This window comes from Pinus tabuliformis, chromosome Q, assembly GCF_031772625.1.
Source record: "Pinus tabuliformis cultivar Carrire ecotype Pingquan chromosome Q, CPIR1, whole genome shotgun sequence".
Classification (NCBI taxonomy): Eukaryota; Viridiplantae; Streptophyta; class Pinopsida; order Pinales; family Pinaceae; genus Pinus; species Pinus tabuliformis.
Genome location: NC_142296.1, coordinates 1,142,626,574 through 1,142,638,427, shown reverse-complemented (window position 1 = coordinate 1,142,638,427; position 11,854 = coordinate 1,142,626,574). Strand labels below are relative to the sequence as shown.

At 39.2% G+C, this 11,854-nt stretch overlaps 1 pseudogene; it reads left to right on the top strand.

The window, feature by feature from the left end:
* The first annotated feature begins 3,973 nt into the window (after positions 1 to 3,973).
* Positions 3,974 to 11,854, top strand: part of LOC149223608 (putative cystathionine gamma-synthase 2 pseudogene) — a 33,624-nt pseudogene continuing 25,743 nt past the window's right edge.

The window sequence follows — 11,854 nt, the reverse complement described above, 5'->3', positions numbered from 1 at the left end:
CTCAAAACATCTACCTATGTAACCTATCCAACCCCTGAATTATACGAGAAAATCACAATTTATACAAAAAAATGGATTCATGAACAATTTTTGGTTCAGAACCAAAAGTCTCTCACCCTCTCTTAAAAAGTCCCTTCAGCTCCAATCTTTTCTAAACAACCACTAAATCAAGCTTTTAGTTTCCTCATTTTCTATTCAAACCAATTAAATCTAATAGTTTGGCCTAATCTCCACACAGAGAGGATCAATCAGCCACTATGCCCCTTTTTAATCATTTTGACAATAAATAAACACTCTCATACATTTAAATAAATAAAATTAACTAAACTCTTTGTCTCCAACCTCCTTGCTAGTCACGACATGTGATCATGCTATCACATTGCTGACTACTCCTGATTGCTCCTGCATCACAAGAAAATTCATGAATCATTTTTCCAGTTATCTAAGGTTGGAAAAACACTTTGGAAGCCCTGCAATAGCTTGGGTTGAGTTACTAGTACTAGAAACCTTGGTTTGACCAATGCTCTAGAAGCCCTTGGTGGGTTGAGTTACTAGTCTTGGAAGCCTTGGTTGAACAAACACTCTGGAAGCCCAGCGACAACTGTGGGTTGAGATACTAGTCCTGGAAGCCTTAGTTGGAACAAATGCTTTGGAAGCCCTAGAAGGCTTGGATAGAAACCAATCTGATGATGTTTTTGTGACGTCCGACCATGAGGAATCGTTGTTTAATGGGTTGAGGTGGATGGCCTCTGGAATCCATGGATGAGTTTTGATTGATGTGTTCTATTAGATCCCACATTCATGCTAGGAATATGGCATGGGGGTGAATGGCTGAAGATAGATTTGGCTCATCCATTCTAATGTGGAAGTTCCATCCCTGGTTTGGATTTTGCATCATTAATGAAAGGATATTTCTCCTTGTATTTCTATGAGAATTTTGATGGATTATATGTGTCTATATGGATGTACTTTCATGAGTATTTCTGTTGCTATTATGCTAGTTATTTATGTGTTTTATGACAACAACTATGTATGGATTTCATCATGTTTTTACTTTTAATTGAACTATCAATGTATATTTGACCTAATGGATGGAATGGAATTTGATGTATTGAGGCATCAATGGTTCTTAGTGATTCTCAGCTAAGTATGAGACCCATATGCTCATAACTGTTATTTACACAAGTAGTTTACATATTCGTGATATGTTTGATGAAACGTATTTTATGGTTAGTAGGGGTCCAGTCAAGGTCTTAAACAAGTATTTGCTTTAGCACTATCATTTCCATGTTATTTTACTATTCTAAAGAGATGGTTCAATTCTAGGTATTGACTTGGGCTCTGGGCCTGAAAAAAGTGGCTCAAATCTTGGGGAAGCTAGCATAGCACTGACTAAATGAGTCTCTAAACTATGGTAGGCAAGCTTGTTAGAGTGAATTTGGGTTTCTGGACACTATCATGCCTATAGCATGAGAGCGATTGAGGCTTAAGTTGTCCAAAAGTTCAGTGGGACCCAAGGGAAAGTTGTCTGAAGTGTTGGATTGGTTCTTTAGGGTCCTAAAGCTAATGTTGAATGTTTGTATGGTGTGTTTTCATTGATTCCACTTCCTTAACGTGACTTAGGAGGTCGAATCATATCATGGTTCACTCCTCGAACTGGATGGGCTATGTGTTGGTTATGCATGGATGTCAGTTGCATGTGTGTCTCTCACACTTTCATTTCGTGTGCTTGTTGGATTTGCATGATGTTGTTCATGGTTGTAATGATGTCGTCATGTGAAACTTGAGGTTGTTGTGGTGGAACATAGCATTGTGAGTGTATGACTGGTTACATGTCAATTTATGTCGCTTACATGTATCATTGTAGTATGCTTGGTTACATTATTGCATGTTTGGTTACATTCTTGTATGCTTGGTTGCATGTAACATTCGTGTAGGTTTGATTTCAAGTATCATTCATTTATGCTTGATCATATGTGCCTATGCATATCTGTAGCTGGTTATGCATCACTTATGCATTTTCATGTTTGCATTTGGTCAAGTGTAGAGTGATGTAGTGGTTGTTGTCATGCATGAGGTTGTAGTATGTGTTGTTGTTAAGGTCATGCATTGATGACTAGACCCTAGCTAGGATGATGGTTGCATAGTCATATGCTTATGTATTAAGTTTTTATATGTTGTCATGATTACGTTATACATGTACCATACTGATTTTTTGATCTTGCAAACAAGGTATCCTCCCTAATCTATGCTAAGGTACATTGGTTTATTGTGATTTGGTTTAGCTCACATGATATACCTTGCTGGAGGAAATATCAAATGGTTAGCAAGATGGTTGAGTAAAAATACTCTCCCTATGAATTTGAAGAGGAATATGGTGTTCGGAACTCTTCTAATTTGGAAGTTACACTGAGAAGCTTAAAGGAAGAAATAAGGAGTTGTATGGAAGATAATGACATAATCGTGCAGGCACAGGAGAAACAAGCAGAGGTAAATGTAGTAATACTTCAAAGTTTGTCAGATTTGCAATGATAGGGATCACGTTAGATCAACTATGAGAAAGAGGATAGAACTAATGGGGAATATGGTAGTTGGTCTCATGGTGGTCACAAGTCAAATAAAGATGACACAATTAGATATGGATGATTGTTGGACACTCCTGATAGGAAAGCGGGTAGACACATTATTCTAGTTTTGATTCAGATAGGCATAATGATCGTCATCATTATCATCGTTATATGAGGAGTGATAGGGGATATCTGCCGGATGACTTAAGAAAGAAAGGCCACCAACATTTGACAGAGAGATGAAGAAACTTCAGGATGCAAATGTTGGACACCTAATCCTAAATGGGTTAGTGTGGAAGCCGAATAGACCAAAGTAGTCCAAGAGACCTTGGGATCTGAAACCCAAGAGTCACATATTGTACTATAAATGTATATCTCATGTTAATTAAAAAATGTACTGCATGATTTATCTTTCATATCTCTCTTTGCTATCCATGTGTGTTTAACATGGTATCGAGCAGGCGTATTCCTGCCCTGCATAATTAATGTGAGCCATTTGTTTTATGGCCTATCTGTGCAGTTTATTTCTGCCATATTCATTTATATAGACCTGCGCCCTGTCTGCCATATTCACTTGAACGATGAAACGTTCCTCTGCCACAGCATTGTCCAAGCTGTTCTGACATGTCTGTCTGTCATATACGTTTTTGATATTGTCTGCACCTTCTGTCAAACCTGCGCCCTCTGTCAAGAGACCAGCTGCAAACGCTGTCTCACTGCGTCAATGTCATAGACGTTTTATACCTGCGCTCTCTGTCTGACATTCATCTGACATTCGCCTGACATTGAAACGTTTGAGCGCTGGCCTGTTCATTCCATTATATCCTTCAACGCTGTGTGTTCATTCCATTATACCCTTCAACGCTGTGGCAGCAAATAAAAATCAGAGCGTGGAATAAAAGTTCTGCTGATAGTAACGGTTTCCCTGACATAATGCGCTGCCTTTGGCCATAACGTATCTATTCATATCGCTGGTCTGGCACTGGTCTATCCATATTCCAAAATTGTTGGCTCCAATCTACCAAGGCTTACCCATTCCCAACGACCATTCCGCCTTCTTCTAGCTGATCAGGGAAACTGAAAGGGTGCGTATTACCATTGAAGGATTGCTAGCCAAGCCTTCGTTGAATTCCTTGTGCGGGGTCTCCATGTGTACATCTTGAGTTGTGAACCCTGCGTGTTGTGAAACATGCGTACATCTTGACTGATACAGTCCTCATGCTGGCCACTCTTCTGGTTGTATAGTATCAAGGCAAATCGCACAGATGCAAGAGTCATCCACATTTTGAAAAGCTACAACATTGGGAGTATCAGATTGTTTTCCCTCATCCTGCACCGTTTTTCCTGCAGCCGCGTTGGATGAGCAAGCATAAGAGTTATCCAGGGAGGTGATAAAGCACTTATCCATGTCCAGAACGCCTTCCATTAATGCGAACGGTATTGAATGGTACCTCTGTACACTATCCCTGTAGATTCCAGGCCAACAATCTCAGGACGTGGGATTCTTTATTCTCAAATTCCCATAAACAGTTCATTTATTCATTTTTTATTCCTGATGACATAAAGTGGTTTGGCCAGGCTCGGTTCCCAGCCTCGAGATTTCCCGAGCCTTTCACACATGGCGGTCACGCGCTGGTGTGAAAAGTCATTTGCAAAGAAGATTTCCATGGCGTTTAACCTTTGACCGCATTTTCACATAAAGTTACGGGCTTTAATTGTAGGAAGCATCGATGGTGATGGTGTCACTGTGTCTTTTCCATCATTCTCCATACAATTGATGAGCTGGGTATTTGCTGAAACAATTTTTACCTGACCCAACTTCTTATGTCGCCATATGCGTGCAAACCTTGTGCAGAATTCATGGGTAATTTCTGTTCCTCAGGCTTGAGACCCACATAAAAAAAAGGGGACGCTAAGATGTTATTTATTTGGGTGGGGAAGCAGATAAGAAGGGGCCGGAACAATACCCAAATGCTCAGATTTTAATTTATGAAGCGAATTTGAAGTGCTCACGAAGCGACAGCCTCCAGTCTCTTTCAGCTGATCGTATTGATGATGTAGGAAATGTGTCACGTTTTCACTGATGATCCTTTATTTTTGGTTTTGGGTCCATAAATATTTGCTCATAGAAAATTGGTTGACTCACTCCCATCATGAAGAAATAGTTTGTGTCTTGATCAACGACTTGGATCCATCTACTATTACTAGTAGTAGTTACTGAGTCTTCAATTTTTTGTGTCTGTTCAACTAAATCGGGCTGGGGATTTGCGTCCCTTCCCCAAATAAATACTTGCTCATGCAGCCAACTCCAATTTGACCTTATCATTCCAAAATCTAAATCTTCTGTTTTCACATAAACGGATCCTGTCAACGGTTGATCTGTTCGCTTCATTAATACTCGAGTATTCTGGGAACTAATTTTTGCTGTGTAAAAGGTGGTCACAATTTTGCAATCAACTAAGATGCTGACATACCACGCAGGCAAGTAACGTGCGTTTTGATGCTGAATAATTAGTCAGTAAGGGGGTCATTTCGATCCTTTTAACAGTATGCGATGGCGATTTGAAGAAAAAGAAAACTAGCGTTTTTGAGCTGTTTGACAGTGAAAACTAAATATTTTGAGCTGTTTCACAATCCAATTCTGCTGGTGCAATATCCATTCAGTGCTTTATATATGTGTTTGTGTTGTTTGGTTCATATAACACTGTTATGATCTTCCAGATTCATATTGACGCATTGGCATTGCAAGTAATGTTGTTGTGACTCTTGCAAGGGTGGAAAATGTATTCCTGTATATCTCGTGTGGAAAACGTGCATGTTCCATGGTATGTTGAATGCAAAGTTGAATAGTTGAACGCAATATGCTGGTTATATGGTGTCAATACCTGCATTGAATGACCAAACCTGCTCTTTTTGCATTGGTCGTTGAGTATGTATGTTAGTTTGGCATAAGCGTTGGTTGGAGAAATATTGGTGGACATGCATGCATAATTTTTCTCAGAATTTGATTCGAATTATCTCTGAGCCTGAATACGTAGCATCCATAATGAATTGAACCGTTGGCTCCCAGTGTTGTTCGAAGAATGATGGCTTAATTCATTTGATACACAAACCCTCATCTTCGATGTATTGATATTGAGCTGGTCTCCAAGATTTGTCATAAAAAGGGTGTATTGGTTTGTATAGATTGTACTTTGGCAACGCCTGTTAGCACTCAGTGCAGATATTGTATTGCATTCGGTAACTAAATATATTGCAGGTCATAATGATGTTCTTGCAGGCAGTTTGAGTGGTTCAAACAAGGTTATTGGCACAGTACGTGCTTTGCACAATGTCTTGGGAGGTGTATTAAGTCCAAATGCAGCGTACTTGTTTCTTCGTGGCATAAAGACCCTGCATCTTCGTGTACAGCAACAAAATTCAACAAATTTAAGGATTGCCCACACTTTAAAGGCACATCCAAAGGTTTCTCATGTTCATTGGTATTTTGAAGATTTCCATCCCCATCCATTCCATCAAGGAACTGAGACATTTCTATTAAGGCTGCCTAAATACGTTTGAGGCCTGAATGGTATACGATCCAATGGTATGGTGATTGGTTTCAAATACACTTTGAATAGTTCGAATTCCATTTGCAACCGAGATTCTGTGCTTCTGTCCCTATAGTTGGATCTGATTTAATTGCTGGTGCCATTCATATGTTTAAATGCTTTGCCGAGGTTGACCGCTGTAAATTACAATTCAAAGAATGCCCATGACATAGTGTTATAATTATTGAAGTTTTGATAACCATCATTTCTAAAGGATCAAAACAAGTTTGCAGTTGTTGCTGCCCCAATTGTGGCATTGTATTTAAAACTCATTATAGTGCATTGATTCCTTGATTCCACTGCTGCATAAAGATTTTGGTGAGCTGATTGTAATCTTTTATGTTGCACACTGATCATTTGCTGACATTTATAAAGGATATTGCTGTGTACTCTGAGTAGATATTACTTTTCTGCATTGAGTAGTAGTTGTGATCAGTTTTTTAAGGTGTAAATCAGACCTTGAAGAAAAAAATGGCAAGAACCAGTGAAGTATTACAACTCCTTAAAACTCAGATATTATCTACTATTGATGACACATTATAAATCAGCAAAGGATCTCTCTCAGAAATTCAGACATGTCTACAAAATGCACAGGAAAAGATCGATTTTTTGCAGCTTGAATCACAACTACAGCAAGAAGAGCTACATCAAAATAGACACCATTCTGAACCTATTTTTGTTTCAAAACATTGAGACAACCACCCATCATCAGCATGTTAATAATATTACAGTTCATTCAAATAAAGCAGCAGTTGTATATGTAGATGCAGAAACTCAGTCTGCACTTCCCAAGCCCATCATCAGACCTTGGGAACAGCTTGTCCACAAGAAGCACAGAACTGGTCTTGGATATGGCAAGGACTTGTCCTTTCATATTCCAGACTACGCCAAGCCCATTCAATTTTAGAGTGCTGGATTCATTCATGACATTTCACCTGCTCTTCATGACAGTTCAGCTTCAGCTGTTCCAGATTCTGCCCCTCTTCCACAACAACAACAACAACAACAACAATAGATCATAAAATGCCAACACTATGACCGAGTTGGCCATCTGAAAGATCACTGTTTTGATCTTCATCCATGTGAGCACTGTCATAAAACTGGCCATTCTTCACACAGATGCTTCAAAAACAAACGTCTTGCAAGAACAAAGATTCATCTTGGATGGATCGCTTCTTGGAAATGGGCATCAACAGCCAAGAAGATATTCCAAACACATGTCAGAACTTGTTCCAGAGTATTGAACAGTCTTGCAGTTGAGTTTTCTCCATCATCTCACCTTGTATCTGACAAGGGGGGAAATGATGGTCATCTACAAGCCTCAAAGTCACATCAAGCGAGCCTGAGCCACAACCTGCCACACCAGTTTCAGAGTTGTAGCCAGAGACAAAGATGCCCGTGAACATGCCTTCAGTTGGCAATCTGGGAAACTTCCTCTAGCAGAAGACTTCAGCTTCTTGCCAGTTTTGGAAGAATTCCAGGAACAAAATTGAGAACACTTCCTCTAGCAGAAGACTCCAGCTTCTTACCAGTTTTGGAAGAGTTCCAGGAATTGCATTAAGCATTCCAGAGTTGTTGGTCATCCTTAAACCATCACAGGTTGAGACTTCACTTTTCAGGTTGAAGTTTTACCTTTTATGCGGGGTGAGACCTCCCTTTTATGGTTGAAGGTTTCCCTCTTTAAAACAATAGGATCACTTCCTCTAGCAGAAAACTTCAGTTTCTTGCCAGTTTTGGAAGAGTTCCGAGAACTGCACTAAGCGTTCCAGTGTTGGCGGTCATCCTTAAACCACTGCCCTTTATACCAACATTTCATAGAGCACATTCAGCCTAGTGCTGCCATGCATTTTTTGCACATTTTGTATTACAGCTCTCTTCTTGTACTCATACATAACCCTTCAGATTAAGGGGGGGAATGTTGGACACCTAATCCTAAATGGGTTAGTGTGGAAGCCGAATAGACCAAAGCAGTCCAAGAGACCTTGGGATCTGAAACCCAAGAGTCACATATTGTACTATAAATGTATATCTCATGTTAATAAAAAAATTTACTGCATGATTTATCTTTCATATCTCTCTTTGCTGTCCATGTGTGTTTAACAGAGGCATGGTTGCTTGGCATGAAGAAATTCTTCAGATTGCATGACTATTCAAAGAACATGGAAGCTAGAGTGGCTACATTTAGTCTCAAAGGTAAATTAAACATTTTGTGGGAATATGTGAAGAATGTCATATGTACTCATGAGAAGGATTTGATGGAGTGAGTCTGAGCAGATATTCAAGAATTGCTTGTCAAAGAGATACTTTGATGACAGGGAAACATAATTTTATGAGCTAAGGATGGGTTCCATGACAGATGATGAGTACACTATCAAGTTCTTGGAGTTACTGAGGTATGTGCCTTATCTCATAGAAGAACAGGCCAAGATTCATAGGTTAATTATTTGATTACCAGTTGCAAAGGCAAGGTCGAGTTCGATGAGCCTAGATCATTGGAGGAAGCTATTTGGAAGCTAAGGAATTGCTATGAACAATTAAAGTGTAGAGTTGAGACTAAGCCAGACTAGAGAGGTAATGCAAAGAACAAAGGAAAATGGAACAGAAAGTGAGAAAGGCCTCAAGATACAAGTAAAAATGAGAATGATGCACCACCTAAGAAGTTTAATGCATCAGATAGAGGACAATGATTCTGATAAGGAGAAAAGAACAAGGAGATAGGTTGGAAGCCCATAGAGTATTGGATTTGTGGAAAGGATCATCGCAGGAGAGATTTTCCCAAAAATTAGGGTGGTATACCTCATATATATAGTGCACATGAGGCACAAACTATTGGGGATGTTGGTTAGATTATTCCATGTATCTATGCAACATTGGATAAAAAACATGCAAATCATCAGGCATCTATCATTGAGATGGACGGTAATATTTGTGATAAAGTTATTTCTATTTTGATTCACCTTGAATATAATTATAGCTATGTTAGTCTTGACTTGGTGGATAAGTGTGGTTTGAGTAAGGAATTACATGAAAATTCTTGGTTAGTGCAGTTGTCTATAGGTAAAAAGAAGAGAGTTTGTCATTGGGTAAGCGCTTGTGCATTTTATTTGAATGGTATGCCTACTGCAACACATTTGAATGTACAACCATTGGGTTCATACATTATGTTGTTGGGCATAGATTGGTTGTATCTTCATAGAAACAAGGTAGATTGTTATGACAAAGCCATTAGGTGTGTTGATGACAATGGGGAACCAAGAGTTTTATAGGGTAAGAAGAAAGTTAAATCAGTTAGGATGGTGACAACTATGCAAACCAAGTGTAGTCACAAAAAAGGGTGTAAACTATTTGTAGTGCACATTTATAGTGATAAGGGTAAGGGAGTTGAGGATATAGATGTGTTGAGTAGGTACCCAGTTTTGCAGAAATTCAAGGATGTATTTCCTGAGGACATTATAGAGTTTCCACTGCACAGGGAGGTAGACTTTTCTATTGAGTTAGCGCCAGGGGAAACTCCATCATCAAAAACACCTTACAAGATGAGGACGCATGAGTTGGTTGAATTAAATCTATAGGTGAAGGAAATGTTGGAGAAGGGATACATTAGGCCAAGTGTATCGCCTTAGGGCGCACCGTTATTGTTTGTGAAGAAGAAATATGGTACTCCCAGATTATGAATTGACTACAAGAAGTTGAGCAAAGTGACCATCAAGAACAGGGATCTTTTACCAAGGATTGATGACTTGTTCAACCAGTTGAAGGGAGCAACATTGTTCTCTAAGATCGACTTGAGATACAGATATCATTAAGTATGCATCAAAGAGGAGGAAATTTATAAGACCACATTCAAGACCAGACATGGGCATTATGAGTTTGTGTTAGTTCCATTTGGTGTAACTAATTCTCCAACTACATTTATGTGTTTGATGAATAATGTGTTGCGTCTGTACTTAGATAAGTTTGTTATTGTGTTCATTGATGATATACTGGCATATTCTAAAAATGAGGAAGAGCATGTCGAGCATTTATCAGTAGTGTTGAGGTTATTGAGAGAGCATCAATGTTAAGTTCAACAAGTGTAGTTTCTTTTAGATTGAGGTACGCTACTTGGGGAATGTTGTCTCCAAGGAAGGAATTGCAGTAGATCTAGAAAAGATAAGAGCCATCATGGAATGGGTAGCTCCTAAGAATTTGGATGAGGTGAGATATTTCATGGGTTTGGAAGGCTATTATAGGAGATTCATCAGGAACTTCTCATGGATTTCTTATCTTATTACATCATTGCAAAGGAAAGGTAAGAAGTTTGAATGGATAGAGAAGTGTGAGGCTATTTTTTAGCAGCCCAAGCAATTGTTGACACATGCACCAATGCTAAAGAGTGTAGATCTATACAAAGAGTTTGTAGTATGCATAGACACTTGCAAGAGAGGACTTGGTGGAGTCCTTATGCAGGATGGACAGGTGGTATGTTATGAGTCGCAGAAACGAAATGAGCACGAGAAAAACTACCCCACACATGATCTTGACCTAGCAGTGATTATACATGTGTTGAAAATATGGAGACACTATCTTCTGGCCAGGAGATTTACATTGATGAGTGATCACAATGGTTTGCAATATCTATTTAACCAACCGAATCTGAATGGTAGGAAGGCTCGGTGGTTGGATACAATCAGTGACTCTGGTTTCAATATCTAATATATCAAAGGTAAAGAGAATAGAGTGGAATATGCTCTTAGTAGGGGGTACAAGTAAATTACTTAGCAGTTGTGAGCTCTTATAGGATAGATTTACAGGATATGATCTTGCGAGCAGGTCTCTAGGAAGTCAGATATATGGATATTGTGCACAGGTTGCAACAGAGCACATGTAAAGGTACAAGTGATGGTATAGGTACAAGTATAGGTGATAATACAGGTATAGGTATAGGTGATGGTACAAGTACAGGTACAGGTAGTGGTATAGGTACAGGTACAGGTGTAGGTGAACAACATATGGACTGTTGTATTACAATAGAGGAATTGGTTAGGTTCCGAGACAGGATATATGTGTCGGATAACAGTGAGCTCAAGAAGGTGATCTTGAGGGAATTTCATGCAAAAGCTTATTCAAGTCACCCAGGTTATCAGAAGACACGAACAACAATGAAGATATTTTACTATTGATCGAATTTGAATTGGGATGTAGTAGAGTTTGTGGATAGATGTTTTGATTGTCATCGTTTAAAGGTAGAGTGTAAACATGCAGGTGGACTGCTAGAGCCGATTGTGATTCCAGAGTGGAAATGGGAGGTCATTTCCATGGACTTCATTATGGGGTTGTCAAGAATAGTGAGACAGCATGATTCCATCATGGTTGTTCTGGATAGGTTTAAAAAGGCTTCAAATTTCATTCCAGTGAAGTCTACATTCTCAGCTAGTGATGTAACATAGGTGTTCATCCAAGATGTGGTCACATTGCATGGTGTTCCGAAGAAGATTGTGTTAGACAGGGATGTGAATTTCACTTCCAAGTTTTGGAAGGATTTATGTGCAGGTTTGGGCACATAGTTGGCCTTCATTACAACTTATCATTCGCATACAGATGGAAAGATGGAGAGGGTTAACAAGATATTAGAGGACATGTTGAGGATGTATGTGATGCATCAGCAGTGGAAGTGGGAAGAGTATCTCCCCTTGGTAGAGTTCACATACAACACTG